The sequence below is a fragment of the Mustela nigripes genome, chromosome 7, assembly GCF_022355385.1.
Source record: "Mustela nigripes isolate SB6536 chromosome 7, MUSNIG.SB6536, whole genome shotgun sequence".
In the NCBI taxonomy this organism is placed as follows: Eukaryota; Metazoa; Chordata; class Mammalia; order Carnivora; family Mustelidae; genus Mustela; species Mustela nigripes.
Genome location: NC_081563.1, coordinates 61710933 through 61725701, shown reverse-complemented (window position 1 = coordinate 61725701; position 14769 = coordinate 61710933). Strand labels below are relative to the sequence as shown.

The following is a 14769-nucleotide window of genomic DNA, read 5'->3' as shown; positions in this document are numbered from 1 at the left end:
TACAGTATGTCCACTTTAACTAACATCAAAAGTGAATAATTATGGTCTGACTTTTGGAAAATGCTAGGAGGAAAATCAGACTTACATCCATAATTCCATTTTCAACTATTCCATTGTGACTTGGTATTATTTTTATATGCTTCCCTACTTCAAATATCAGATAGTAGAAGATTTTATTCATCTGACATATCATATATACCACAGTGTCAAGGCCGAATGCAAAAGAGGATAGCCCAAGAAAGCATTGAGCCTGAACCCCAGATCATCAGGTTTCACTTTCTATGTTTAGGGAATTATTTTAATGTAGATTGTAATGTAGATTACATTATTTTAATGTAGATTGGTGCATGGATATGATATTAGTCAAAAGAAGTGATACTTATAAAAAGCTATATCCCTTGGTAACAATTTAACTCAGAAAATTAGTCCTGCTAATTTTTCTTTTTGCTAGCTGTACTTTCAGAAGGGGTATATGTTGTAGGCAACTTCGGTTTAAATGTAAAAGCTGATTAATCCCCTGAGTTATTCTTTAAATTACAGACCCATAAGTGTGGCTTTTCATCCTTGGCAAAAATTTAAAAGTATCAACTTAAAATTTAAACCCATCTCTATCTAAGAAACAAGTTTAATAGTTTACAGTCTATGGCAATTTAAGTGTGATGACTACTTCTGGGCTCTGTAAGCATTCATTAGCTTACTTTTCTCCCATTAGCTTGCAATAAAAATAATAATATTTGCCATTTAGTAGGGACTTTTCACCCTCAAAGTGCTTCACAGGCATCAAGTGGTTTATTTATTAATAATCTATGTTTCTGCCTAATAAACTAGATTTCTATTTACAATCAAAGGGAAAATTAGAAAATGTTCTGCGTGTGGTGAGTAAAAGGAGTTGCTAACAGACTATCAAATTACATATTTGTTTTGCCCTGCCCATTATAATTAGATAGGTTTCTGCCAGCCATTAAAAATGTCAGGGTCCTAGGCAATGAAGTATAGAAGTCTGTTTCATGTCTGTTTGTTTTTCTGATTTGGTAGGAAGTAGGTTTTTTTCAAAGTTTTTACCCCTCAATTTACTGATGTAAAAGAAAACTTGGTTTCAGATACTATAGATTAGACATCAAAGAGATTTCTTTTCATTTGGATTTATAAGAAGATATCAGCAGCTCCATTCTGGAGTGGGAGCAGGGAGCCCTCTAGAACTCCTAGGGTCTCAGCTCAGAGGCCCTGGCTTGGGTTCTGCTCCAACCAGAGTAGGAACTGCAAACAAATATTTTAAAGACCCATGGCCTCCAGGACATTTGAATTTTGCAGTCTTCAGCTCTGGCTTCAGGACAGTGGGTGTGGGTGGGTAGGGGTTAGCACTGCTCCTCAGTAGGTGACCTCTACAGGGGAAATCAAATAAGCTGGCCAGGGGGTGAGGGGGGAGTGGTATTCAATGACATCCACAGACACAGCCATAATGCACCTTGAATACATCTTCACACTGTTTTTCAAATTGACCTTCTCATTTCAAGACATGCTCTTCCCTAAAAAGGAATATTTAGTTAGAACCACTTATGCTTCTCTTTGGACTTGGCCATCCAGAATTCTCATGAGGAGCATCAGAAATGCTTGCAGATTTCAGGAAATTCCTTTGAGAAGGCACAGCATAAAACGAAGGTACTGACTGGTTTACCAAGAGGTTTAAAATGGCTCAGTGTCCAGCAACTGAAATACATAAATACACAAAACAGCAGACAGCCCTCACACATTGAGAAACACATTGTATTGGCACTGTGTACTCTCTCTCTCTCTCTCTTTTTTTTTTTTTAAAGATTTTATTTATTTGACAGAGATCACAAGTAGGCAGAGAGGCAGGCAGAGAGAGAGAGAGAGAGAGAGGAGGAAATAGGCTCCCTGCTGAGCAGAGAGCCTGACGCGGAACTCGATCCCAGGACCCTGGAATCATGACCCGAGCTGAAGGCAGAGTCCTTAACCCGCTGAACCACCCAGGCACCCCCTGTGTACTCTCTATTAAGGCTTAGAGATGATTATGATAATGGGATATTACCTTAAGTGTGGTGATACTTTACAGTATTTTTGCATGCACTTTCCTTTTCAATTAATTATACTTTGATCTCCTTTCACATTGATTTTGGCTTGTTTGCTCTTTAATATTTTTATTGTGTTTCTTCTAACTGATAAGAATGGAGTAGTGTAAACAACATCCCCATATGTTTGCACAATGCTGCCTTGTTATAATTAAGTGTGTTTTTCAAAGGTCTCTAAGCCAGCCATAAAAATTTGCTCAAAGCTAAGCTTGAAATGTTAGGGTCTGCTCCTGTGGGTGAACTCTTTCAAACACCATAAGAACCTGAATTTTGATCATTTGAAAACATAGACGCTGAAAACAAACCCTCAGAGAGGATTTCTGTCTCACAAAGCGATTTGGTCCACCTCCCACTATTATTTGTGCAAAGAATGGATGTGTTCAGAAGTTAATTTTGGTCCTTTTAAATGGCTGAACAGAAGCGTGTGAGGCAGAAATAGACCTTCTGATTCACCTTCAGTTTTAAAAGCGCTAATTTCTGCCTTCTGAGTGCCTTTAGAACAACTTGTCCCCATCTTTGGCATGAGAAAGCTGGTTTCCAGTAAGAGGGGAGGAGACACAGAGAGAGCCATCCCCCTCACCCTGCACACGTGCCACCCATCTAATGCTCTTTCTGAAGAAGGCAGAGAATTCTTTGCAAAATCGCCACAGGCAGGACAGAAGTGGAAGGACATCACTATTTCACAAGGCCTTCTGATGAACAGCCAGTGACTGTGTCTCCTCAAGGCAGGACTTTAACTCCACTTTATGAGTCCTGTGGAAACAGAAGACTTAGTGGCCAGGACAACTCACCTCTCTCTACAGAAAGCCATTTGCTCTCTTGTCCCTCATTTCTTTACAAAATCATCATTCATACAGAACAGAATTGCGAAGTTGGCCAGGAAAGGGAACAAAATTGCAATTCAATTGCTTTTTTTACGTTTTGTAAAATAATGGCAATAAATTAAATAATCATAATATTTAGCTGTGTAAACTGGCTTCTGCCACTTGCACAGTTACTTCTTTTCATGAGGAAGGTTGCTTTACATACCAATAGGTGTTTTTAAAAATTATCTCAATGTCTATTTAGACATGCTGCTCCAGGAAGGTCTTCTGGTTTTTTCAGTTGAAATTAATATTTGCTAATAAAAGAACTGTCAGGGCTTTGAAGTAAACATTCATTTATGTACCCAAAAGAACAGAACGTCACCAGTTTTCATCTGCGCACTGTCCCTCGGTCCCAGTCAGTCAGCAATCCACATAGCTGCCATGCTGGCCAGAGGTGGGCATCAAGCTCAAGATGACAGGAAGCTACCTCCTTGAAAAAAGGACACAGAATAGCGAATTAATTCCTTTTACCAGCCCTATATGCTCCTGGCAAAAATAAAGGCAGTGTGTGGGCTGGATTCTGCTTTTACTCATAAAGTTGAAGGTGTTGGCTATAAGAACGACTGTCAAAAGGCGTTTGTACCATAACCCATGAGAATTCAGGGGAGGGGGAGACTCCAGAGGAAAAACTCAATCTCACACCTACTAAATTTTCATATCTATTTCAGGCATAAATGGATTCTAAAATTTTGTGGCTTGAAAAAAAAAAAGTTCAGTGAACACAGCAGAAACTGCTACACTGAGACATTTCAACCTGGAGAACTGGAAGCTGCAATGGATGGGGATCATGGAGCCTCCCTGGGCATGTTTATGGTCATAGTCCCAATCACGCATCACTGATGGCATTATCAGCCAGGAGCGGCACCCCAAAGGCACCCAGACCCTAAATTCTCTTCTCAGGCCTTCTCTCCTGCCCCTGCCTTGCTTTCTCAGGAAGGCTCAGGCAATAATTGAAAAAAAAAATGAGATTTTTGTAATACTTTTCAAGGATTACCAAGTCAATTATGGAGAGGGAGAAAAATAAAGGGGAACTAGTTGAGCATCTCATGCTAGGGCACATTCAATTCAAACAGCTCCCAGGGAGTTAAAATTCTCTCTATATGGTGAACAGTGGGTGCCTACATGTCGCTGGCAAGCCCACAGCAGTTTAAGGTAATATTTTGGTCAGCAGGTGTAGACCCCAAATGAACAGTGGTTTAAGACCTGGATTGTGAGAGGCAGACATGTGCCAAAATTAGAAAAGCATTCTCCGGCTATTATTTAACATTCTACATATGTGAGATACAGAATGAAAGAATGAGAATTATCTTAAAATCCCTGCTAAAGCAGGGCCTGCTTTCTCAAGGCAATCTCAAGCTTTAGTAGTTCAGACAGATTCTCTAGCTGACAATTAATATTAATGGGTAGATTTCACAATGTGGCATTATCACACAGGAGATGGGTGGGCACACCATCTGGGTTTTGGCAGGTATTAGATGTAATCAAAGGGATTACGTGGCTCAGGGAGAAATAGAAAACCTTAGTTTGTTTAGTCTCTTGCCTCTTTTGTTTGGACGCAGCTCTAGGTGTGCTTAACTATTTTCCCCCTTGTCCTTTATTTGTGGTTGGGAACATCTCCAGGGGAAAAACAAAACAAAACAAAAAGGGATGGACAACCCACAAAGATAGTTTGGATATGGTATCACAGCCCATTTTTCCCTCTCATAAAAATTCACCAAATATTTACTGAATGCCTACTATGGGCAAGGAGCCCCACCAAGACACTTCCACCAGCTTTCCCTCTACAAGGATGTCTGGATACTTTAGAATAGGTTAAAGGGCACTCTGAATCTGCAAAGATAATACAAGACAATTTCTTGGTCCATCTTTACCCCTTCCCTCATTTACCTCCAACACACACACACACACACACACACACACACACACACACACCAATGTATTTAAAAGATCAAAAGGGAGAATCCACCTCAGATTGTAGAATCCACATCGTCGGATTGCTATTGGAAATGTTCAATAAACTAGATGAATAAACTAGACCTATTGAGCTGTACATGTTTATGCTCAATAAAAATAAATGGAAGTTGTTGATCGGTGTACATTCTTGGAGGAGACCAGTGATTAGGCAGTTTTGGGCTGCAGGTAACTTGTGAATTTTACATTTCACTACCTCCTTGAACATAAAAAAGACAATGAGTGAGAAGTCGGCTTGCAACCTCAGACATTCTGCCCACGAAGAAATACTTCTAATCCTCCAGTTTCCCGATCAGGAAGTGTCTTCCATCCCACGGATACACACTCTCCGAACCTGCAGTGATACTGTCTTACTGTTTGTTTTTTTTTTTTTTTTTTCATTATTTATCACATACCCAGGAAGAACAGCAGCAACAGAACCCCAGCCTCCACCAGCCAGTGATGCAGGCACAGGCCCTCCTCCGGGCCTGGTTACAAGCACACAGGACTGAAGAAGAGCCCAAATTCTGCTGAAGTTGTTTCTGAGTTTGATTAACTTGTCTCAGGAAGCCCAGCATGTGAGAGGTGTATGCTAAGTCACATGACAGTGATTATGAGCCCCAGTTTTCTCTAAATACAAATCAAGTTGGGCCAGTCCCACTTGGCAATAGCAGCAGGGTCTTTTAAAGATCCATTTCCTCTTTACCTTTTTTCCAATTCACCTTACCCAGCACAGAGCTCACCCCCTACTCATCTCCCCAAACAACCAGGATAAACTCGGCTAACACCACTTTTTCTTTCTCCCAGGCCAGCTACTTCCAAGGCATCTTCTCGGGTGCAACAGGCATGCGCTCCATCCTTTACGTGAATCTAAAATTTTGAACTTAACAGCGTAACTACATATTCAACCGCCCAGACAAACTTGAGCCCTTAAGGGTCCAAAGCGGGTAGCAGGGTCCAAAGAGCACGGCCATGTACCTACATGCATGGAAGCACATGCGGCTCCTCTAAGTTCATTAAAATTAAATACAATTAAAAATTCAGTACTTCAGCCACACTTCAAGCACTCAGTAGTTAGTTACATGGGGCTCATGACTACCAAATACTGGACCATGAGGATACAGTACATTTCCATCATCGCAGAAAGTTCTACGGTATAGTGGGACTAAAGGCCAAGAGAGCAGAGAAGTTTTCCTGAACCCTGCAGATGAGAGCCCGGGATCCAGACCCAGGCGCTCACTAGTTTGCACTTAAATCTAAATGCTCTCTCCTTCTCTGCCTTTGTGACACCCAGTTCCTACCGCATTTCAAGAGGGGAGTCAGGGCCATGGTGAAAAGCCTCCACAGAGCGGAATTCTGGGGCAAATTCTTTGCTAAGGGGAGGACGGCAGGGAAGCTTCCCGGGCAGGCGTTTGGGTCCCACTCCGGCGCTGCCAGCTTCTCGCCCTTACCCCCAGCTCCAGCCCGGCCAGGCTCTGAGCGTGGGAGCCGGGTCGGGACTCGGGTGGATGCTTGCCCGCGCCGCCTGCGCCCGGCGTCCTCTCGCCTGTCCTTTAGCACAAGGGCGGGCAGCGCAGGACAAAGGCGCAGGCGGCAGCTGCCCGGATCCGCGCGCAGGGGCGGCCTCGGCCACCCGGAGCGCCCGCCGCCTCCGCGGCCCGGCGGGGGAGGCCCGGCGCCCGCCTTTGTCTGCGCCACCGCGGAGGGCCGGGTCCGCAGGAAGCGCGCGCCATCGTGCGGCCGGAGCCGGGCACTGCAGCCCCGGAGGCGCGGCGCGACCTTCGCGCGGCCAGAACCCCCAAGCTTGGCCGGAACCCTCGCGGGGCGGGCGGTGTCATCGCGACAGCGACCGCTTCCGCGGCTCGGGTGCGTTCTGCGAGCTACGCTGTGCGTCAGGGAAACGCATCGCACTTCTCATAAAGGCGTCTGAGGTAAGGCCAACAGAAAAAGTAGAAAGTGGACATACTTGTCTCCGTAGAATGAGTAAAAAGAATCCAGTCAGATCAAGAACCCTTGTTAGTATGGTTGCTTGCGTCTGTGTGGAACAGCTCTGAGGCGTCGCAGAAGAAACTGGGTCGAGTACTTGCCCGGTGAGCTAAGATGGCCGCGGGCCTGGGAACCAATGTGAAAGGGTGGCTCCTGGTTCTTCCGACTCTTGTGCCAAAAGCACATCTTTCCTGTTCAAAACGAAAGCGTCTGGTAACATAAAGATACGTTTAATACAATGCGTCTGTGGTATGCACCACGTGCGGAGGTGGCTGGAGCCAGAGATGAGGCAAATAGGTAAGCACACCAGCTTCCTGCGCTCTGGGGACCCAGAGTCTCCACAGACGACCGCACAAGTCACAGGAAGGGAGTTAGCCCACATGTCCCACGGCCCTTGGTCAAGAGGAGGTTTTCCTGGGGTGAAGGACCCTGTTCAGCAGGCGAGGCTCTTGCAGTCTTACTTGGTGAGGATGCAGAATGTATCCGTTGTCTTCACTTGGTGGACCATACGCCTCTCACATGGCTTTTGCCTCAGAAATTGCTCACTGGGGAAGATAAGCAGAAAAGGAGCATTGACCCCCTGGCTTGCTTTCGAAGGCAGAAGTACAGTGATGCTTTATCTCTTTCCAACTCAGTCTTTCCTCCTAAACCTCCAACTCCATCTTCCAGCATGGATTCCAACAAATTAAACCTACGAGGTCATTTAGCAAGTTAGAATTGGTTACGGTTAAGCTTCCAATCCCCACAGCCTTGATTCTGTCACATATTTGTTGAACTGGGCCTTGTGACACGGATGCAGACAAGACTGGCCCCCAAGAGCATTAAATCTAGCCAAGGAGTCAAGGAATATGCCACAGACCAGTAGAGCTCTTCCAGGCGGGGACTATTCCATCAACTTCTTGGTGATCCCAGGGCCCAGTCTAATTTCACTGAACCAAACTCTAAACTTGTTCTTTATTTACCCTGGAAGGGCTCCATGAGGTCAAAGAAATGATAGGACAGGAAGATCAGCTTCCCAGCAGTTGGGCTGGACAGAGTATGCTGAGCAGCAGGGTTTCAAACTAGGGTTTGAAAGAGTCTCTCCTGATTTGTAAAGAAGACTTAATCTCCATGCAAAGGGGAAACAGCTAGAGTCCTGAGAGCAGGGATTGAGGAAAGAAGGCCTCGCCCAAGAGAGAATCCAGCCAGGCTGCTAAAGCATGACCTTGGGCTGAGCAGAGGGGTCTGTGTTTGTTTGTGTGCGCGCGCATGTGAGCTTGCCGGTGTGGCTGGGTCTGGGCAGTGAGCACTTGGGAGCCCTGCTTCACCAAACCAACCTGTGGGGAGCAAAAGGCCTGATTTGGGGAGCAGGCGAGTGAGACCTTCTTGAGTCACAGTCTATTGCTTTATTTTCGTGCCCCCCCCATGCAAGTTTCCAAAAATGCAAATCCTGACCCCCATCCTTCTCCTGGAGCTCTGACAAATCCAAAGCACAAGCAGGAGGGGGCTTGGCAGGACAGCGTGAACCTGATCAGCATTGCCTTCACAGCGAAGGAAAGCACTACAAGTGTACTTGAGCACTGCATGAGGCACAAGGTAGGTGAGTTGAATTTCCTGTTTTCTTCTTAGAACTCCAGGTGGGTGCATCCTTGCACTTTCTCTGCTCCGGCCATAAGATCTCTTGTGGACCTGCCTTGGTCCTGCTTCCCGTGGGGTAGACAAAAGGAATTAGTAACAGTAAGAAGCCCACTGCCTAGAAAATCTGCCTAGCTAACTGGAATGTATTGATAATCTAAACCGTCTACGTGGGGCAGGGGACCAAGTCAACATGAAGCAGATTCAGATTCAGTGTCCATTTCCTGAGTACCCGCTCAGTGTCCTGCACTGTGCTGAGCACTTGCAGGCAGGGAATCATCTTCCATTTTGTTTATTGAGATTCCTGTGACCTAATAAGGTGGTAGTGGACCCCTATCTCTCCATAGCTCTGGAGAAGACATCATCGCCATAGCACAGTCAGGGTTTGGTTGGACAGCATCCTTGGAAATTGCTTACTGATCAGGTCTTCCACCTTGTAAGTAGTTAAGATGCCCTTCCCTCAACTGATGGAAGGCTGATTGGACATACCAGGAGCCAGAGACGTCTTCCAGATCCTTATCCAACCTTGTCTTCTCTCCCCTCAAAAAAGATTGCTGTCATTGGCTCCTTGAGGAAGACTTGGGCCTTGGTGCCTGTCTTCCCAGTGGGAAAGCCCTTTGCCCTCTCAGTGGGGGAGCCATGAAGCTTCCAAGCCTTGCCTTGGGCTCCCCTTGGGCTCCTGGCTCATGGGAGGCAGAGGTTGGTGAGAATTAATTGTAAAGTGCATTGAGAGGCACAAATGAAAACCAGTCCCGCGGCGGAGAGATTATTACTGTTGGCAATTTGGGTTTTCTGAAATAGCTCTTAGGATTATGACTGTGGCAGCCCAAACCCCAGAGGTGAGCTCAAGGCTGATAGATTTTCTGAGTGGCCCCATTTTGCTGCAGCCTTCCAGCTTCCCTTCCCTTCAGGGCGGGGTTGAGCGACAGCGAGGTGCCTGGGCTGGGGAGCTCTGTCCCCTCTGAAGGCTGTGGATACTAGAGCAGCTGAAGGCTGACCCCCACGTTCTTGAGAGAGGGTCCCCGGACACCCCGGCATAATTTCCTTCTCACTTCACGGTTGCGTCCCTGTCTGAAATGGCAGGTGACCTAAGTGGGAGCGGTGTGCAAATTGATTTGGAGGCGATCGATGGCTCGGGGCGCGGCCGGGGCTCGCTGCCGTGTCCCTGACCCTCTCCGAATCGATTCACACACCGTTCCTTCTCAGCGCACCTGCCACGTCGGATGGAGAAGGACGCGTGAAGTGAAAAGAAAATTACGTGTTGTTAGGCCTCCGCGGCCACCGCCGCTGCCACCGCGCCCTCTTCTCCCGGCCCCCCACCGCATTGCAGGCCGCCACCACTGGCCTGGGGGAGCCAGAGAGCCCTCTCCACGGGTGGAGACGCAGCCTGGAAGGCCGTGATGCGGAGGGGCCTCACACTGGCGCCACCACTTGGAAGCCTCCATCCAGGCGACCAAGAAGCTCACCCTCTTCCCCAACGCATGACGTTTGCACAGAACTTTCCTCTCTTTCAAGATCATTGTAGACCAACTTGGAAACAGACTACTTCCTTGGTGGGCCCAGAGTCACTGGATACTCGAATTCCATTCATTTGAATCTATGCACTCACCCATTTCGACAAGCCTCAGTGGAACCCCCAGCCAGGGCCCAGCACCAACCAGAGATCAGGCCTGCATTATCGCCAGTGCAGGCTGCCAGCGAGGAAACACAGTGTGCTCACAGGTGCACCCGAGGAGAGCCCAAAGCACCACAGAGAAAGAGAGCGAGTAATATAATGGGAAGATTCCTGTAGCTATTTAACACAGACCTCATCCACCCACGTCAGTCTGTCAGCCCCCTAATCGCTGGTTCCTGGCCTGCTAGGAGATGAGGAGCTCGCACCAGACTGTAAATAGACTGTGTCACTAAGCGGTTTTTTCATAGCAAGACTTTCTCAGTGAAGGAAGCAGTGCATTTTACATTCGGCTGCAAAGAGTTCCTGGATCTGCACTTTGGGTCAGGACCAATCTATCCCTGTCACAACAGGCACCCTGCCTCGGTCCCACAATAAGGTTAGGGGCAGGGGTAACCTAAAAATGCCCCCTGCCGCAGATGTCCACATCCTAATTTTCAGAACCTGTAGGTTTTACACAGTAAAAGAAACTTTGTGGGTGTGATGACATTAAGGATTTTGAGACAATGAAATTATCCCTGGTTATCTGGGTGGGCCCCAAATAATTGCAAAGCCCCTTAGAAGCGGGAGGCCAGAGGGGAAGAGTTGGAGAAGATGTGCTGATGGAAACAGAGGTCAGGGTTGGAGAGAGGTTTCAAGATGTTAATCTGCTGGCTTTGAAGATGGAAGAAGAGACCACAAGCAAAGGAATGTGGACAGCTCGGAGAAGCCGGGCAAAGCTGGCACAGCCTCTCTCTGATTGTCTCCAGGAGCGACCAGAACTGCCAACACCTTGACTTCAGCCCAGTGAGATGGATTTTGGACTTCTGACAACCAGAATTGTAAGGTAAATAAACTTGTGTTGTTTAAGCTGCTTAATTTGTGGTAATTTGTTACAGCAGCAAGAAGAAACTAACACGGGGCCCGCAAAAAATGTGTACTTTTCAGAAGAAGAAAAAAAAAGAAAAAATTTTAAAATATAATTTTATCACAGTCATCATTATACCAATGTAGTTAGAGATAGATTTTTTTTTTTTTAAATGGAGGAAGGTGTCCCCAAAGGCAAAAGTGCCAGGGGCCCTAAAGTCACAAGCACCCTTGATTCGAGTAGCACTGATCACAAGGATTCCCACCCCCACTTAGCAATTCTAGACCAATAAGACAGACAAGAACGTACAGTCTAAAGCAGAACTAAACAATCCACCAATCTGTTTCAAGCCACCATTCTGGCTACTTATTATAAATCCATCAAAAACCAATATTTCTAAATAGAATTTTAAAATGTGCTAAATTTATTCACCCAAACACATCCAAGTGATTTATTTATAATAAAGGAGGCTGGGTCTGCCTCTGTTTTTCTCGTACAGTCTTCCATTGTGCAGAAGTGGGCTTCCCAAAAAATTAGTGGTGCTTCCACATTTATAATCGAGGATTCCTTTTGTTTGAAAGGCCCTGTTGGAGATTTCTGGATTACTTGGAAGCTAAATAAACTAAGAGGTTTTTTGGGTTTTTTGGTTTTTTTAAAATCTTTTAATCCTGCTTCTGCCTGTTCTTGAGCTACTGAAATCAAGATTCTCCCACAGGCAGAGAACCAAAGTGATTCCTTTCAGCAAACTCTTTGACTTACTGTCCAGGTTCTGACACATTCCTTTGCCAACAACAAATAAGTGAGAACACTTCCAATGAGCAATGGCACCTCTTCTCATTTGTAGACGGGAGCGTCAGCCTGAAAATAGTGGCCAAGTGTTTTGACGCAAAAAGCAAGAATTTCAGGCCAACTGCAGCCAAGTAGGCTATTCTTAGATGTGCATAGGAGGCTGAGAGGTCTCTGTGTGGGTTGTTGGGAAATGGTTAGGGATTTGTGACTTTTAAGTGGCTCTTGAAAATGTTTGGAGATGAACAAGCCCCTGCAGATCCTATTCGTCACAGATGCTCCAATTCCTCCTGACCTTCTGAGCCCTTCTTAAACATGCACTAGTTTCTGAGGTGTTCCCCAGTAATTCAGAGGTCCATGCAGATTGATCCTTCCCACTGCTGACCCCCTACGATCCCTTTATTCAATACTGTACTTATCCTTGGATCATGTCTTGGTCCATTGGGCTGCTAAAACAAAATACCACAGACTGGATAGCTAATAAACAACAGAAATCTACACCTACCAGTTCTGGGGACTGAGGAGTCCAAAATCAAGGTGCCAGCATGGTCCCATGCTGCTGAAGGCCCTCTTCCTTGCTCGTGGCTTGTGCCTCCTTGCTGTGCCCTCGCATGGAAAGGGGCTAAGGATCTTTCTGGAGACTTGCTTATAAGGCATCAGTTCCATTCATGAGGGCTCCACCTCGTGACTTAAGCATCCCCTAAAGGTCCTAATACCATCGTCCTTGGGGGTTAGGATTTCACTGTATATGTTTGGGGTGGAGGGACACAAACATGCACACTATAGCAGATGACATCTTAAGTAACCCTTGAGTGCTATCTTCCCAGAGTCATACTGATACCATCTTCATCCGACTTCCATTTTCCAAGTGTGTGATGTGTGTGACCACACCCTCCTATCTTCCCCTGACCTCCATGCTACTTTACTTGCCTACCTTTCCTCACACCTCGCTGGCTTCTTTTCATTCTCCTTTGATGTTTCCTCCTTTTCTAATAAACCTGTAAATGTTAAAGTGCCTCAGTGCTCTGTCTTTTGTTCTTCTTATTCTCTGTCCTCCTTCTCTCCCTAGACAACCTTCTCCAGCTCCATGGCTTCATGAACCCTGGCTTCATGATGACTGCCAAATGTCTCCTTCCTGCCTGGACCTCTTCCCTGAATTCCAGACTCATATTTCCAAACACTCACTCAACCACTCCATGTGGCTATGGTGGCAGCTTTGCAATGAGTCCTATTGACTAGACTGAGCTACATTTCCAAGGCTCCCCTTTCTGTTATATTTCCAGATAGGCTGGGGTACAGGAGAGATTCTTGGAAGATTTTGGAGGGTGGAAGGAAAGCAACAACCCCAACAATTCCTAGTTCCCAGGGATTATTGCTGACCTACTGGCTCAGTTTTTGGTATGAAACAGCAGTGAGGCCTGCAACTGTTCTACCTTCCTTTGGGCCTTCCTTTGGCTTCTCTAGATCCTGAGTCAGGTGTCTGTTTAGCTTTGTGACAAAGGGCCCCAGCTTCTGCAGGATGCCTACTCTAGAAGATACATATTCTAGTGCCTCTACTTCTCTGGTTAAACTCTGAAAGACACAGATGTCCAAAAGGTGCCTCAGATATCATGTGGCCCAGGCAGAATTGTTCCATGACCTCTCCCCATAGTACTCTCCATCCTAGTTAACACAAGGGAAACCACAAAACAAATCATCAATTTGTCCTATTAGCTCTATCTCCAAATTACATTGCCCTCCTGACTGCTTCTCACCACACTCATTTCTACAACCCTAGTTCTACCCACTTTCATGTGGACAACCGTAACCATCTCTCAACTACACTTCCAGCTCCCCTCTCCCTCCATTCCATACTGTGTGTCCATCCTCCACACAGTAACCAGAGAATCTTCTTAAAGCTTAAATCACAGAGCTTCCCCCTCCCCATCATTTTAGAACCCCCCATAGCTTTCCATTGCAATAAAAATATAAATAGAAAATTCTGGAGGGTTATACATACTTTGGCCCCTGATGCTCTGTCCTTATGCTCACCCACTTATTGTCTGTCTTTAGATATGCACCACTCTCAGATGTGCCTCTACCAGCCCAAGGGTCTTGACACCTGCTCTTCCTCCTGCTTTGATTGCTCTTTTCTCAGATCCTCACATGGTTCCATCCTTCTTATTGTTCAGGTCTCAACTGGATGTCACCTTCACTGAGACATCCTTTCCAGCTCCACTCCCCAGTTATGTTCTACCACATTACCCTAGTTTGTCTTCCTCAAAGGACTTCTCTATATGTGAAGTTATCTTATTGTTGTATACTGTTTATGTGTTTCTGAAGTGCCCCTATCAGACTAAGCAGAGGGGAGTGATTAGTACATAAGCATAACCAGCCCCCAAATGTTAATACTTCAACCAAGTTGTTCATCATTCTACTCTACAAACGGTGTCTCTTTGGACAGATTGGGCAGATCTGTAGCTGTATCCTTTTTGTGATGAGAGAGAGGATGCAAGTTAGAGGGGTGGAGGGAGGTCATTGAATAATTCCAAAAAACATAATTTCTATAACATATATGCAGACTAATTCATATTATTAGTTCAGTGATGTGTATTTACAGTAACATAGGATGGGAGATGAGCTTTGTAATGGTAGCCCATCACATTCTTTGAGGTCCATGTCAGTCTTACCTACTAGAGTCTGTGTAGACTAGCTGCAGTTGAAATTCCCATTTCTTCATCACTTCCTTTGAAATTTATCTGAAGTGAGAAGGAATGGTTTGCCCATAGATAAGTGTCCAAAGATGTGGCTGGTGCAAGAAAAAACTCAGCAGAAAGAATCTGAATCTACACTGGGTCTGCAAAGACCAATATTTCCTTTCTTTTCATTAGATTACAGAACATTAGAGCTCACAAGGAGCATAAATGATGATGTTATGGGCTGAATTGTGTGCCTCCAAAATTAATTTATAGTTCTAAC

General features: G+C 45.7%; 2 long non-coding RNA genes across 3 annotated transcripts in view; one reads left to right on the top strand and one right to left on the bottom strand.

The window, feature by feature from the left end:
* Positions 1-2012: 2012 nt before the first annotated feature.
* LOC132022557 (uncharacterized) lies at positions 2013-6529 on the bottom strand. Its single transcript, XR_009405622.1, has 3 exons — positions 6358-6529; positions 3259-3386; positions 2013-2843 (listed from the first exon to the last, which is right to left on the bottom strand). It is a non-coding gene; the product is annotated as an uncharacterized LOC132022557 (long non-coding RNA).
* A 151-nt stretch (positions 6530-6680) lies between these two features.
* LOC132022556 (uncharacterized) overlaps positions 6681-14769 on the top strand; it is a 45375-nt gene continuing 37286 nt past the window's right edge. Inside the window, exons 1-3 of one of the 2 annotated variants that reach the window (XR_009405621.1) lie at positions 6681-6837; positions 8304-8467; positions 10928-11004. This is a non-coding gene — a long non-coding RNA (uncharacterized LOC132022556). Of the gene's footprint in view, positions 6838-8303; positions 8468-8936; positions 11005-14769 lie in introns of those variants that run through there. The other variant, XR_009405620.1, reaches the window with a different exon arrangement.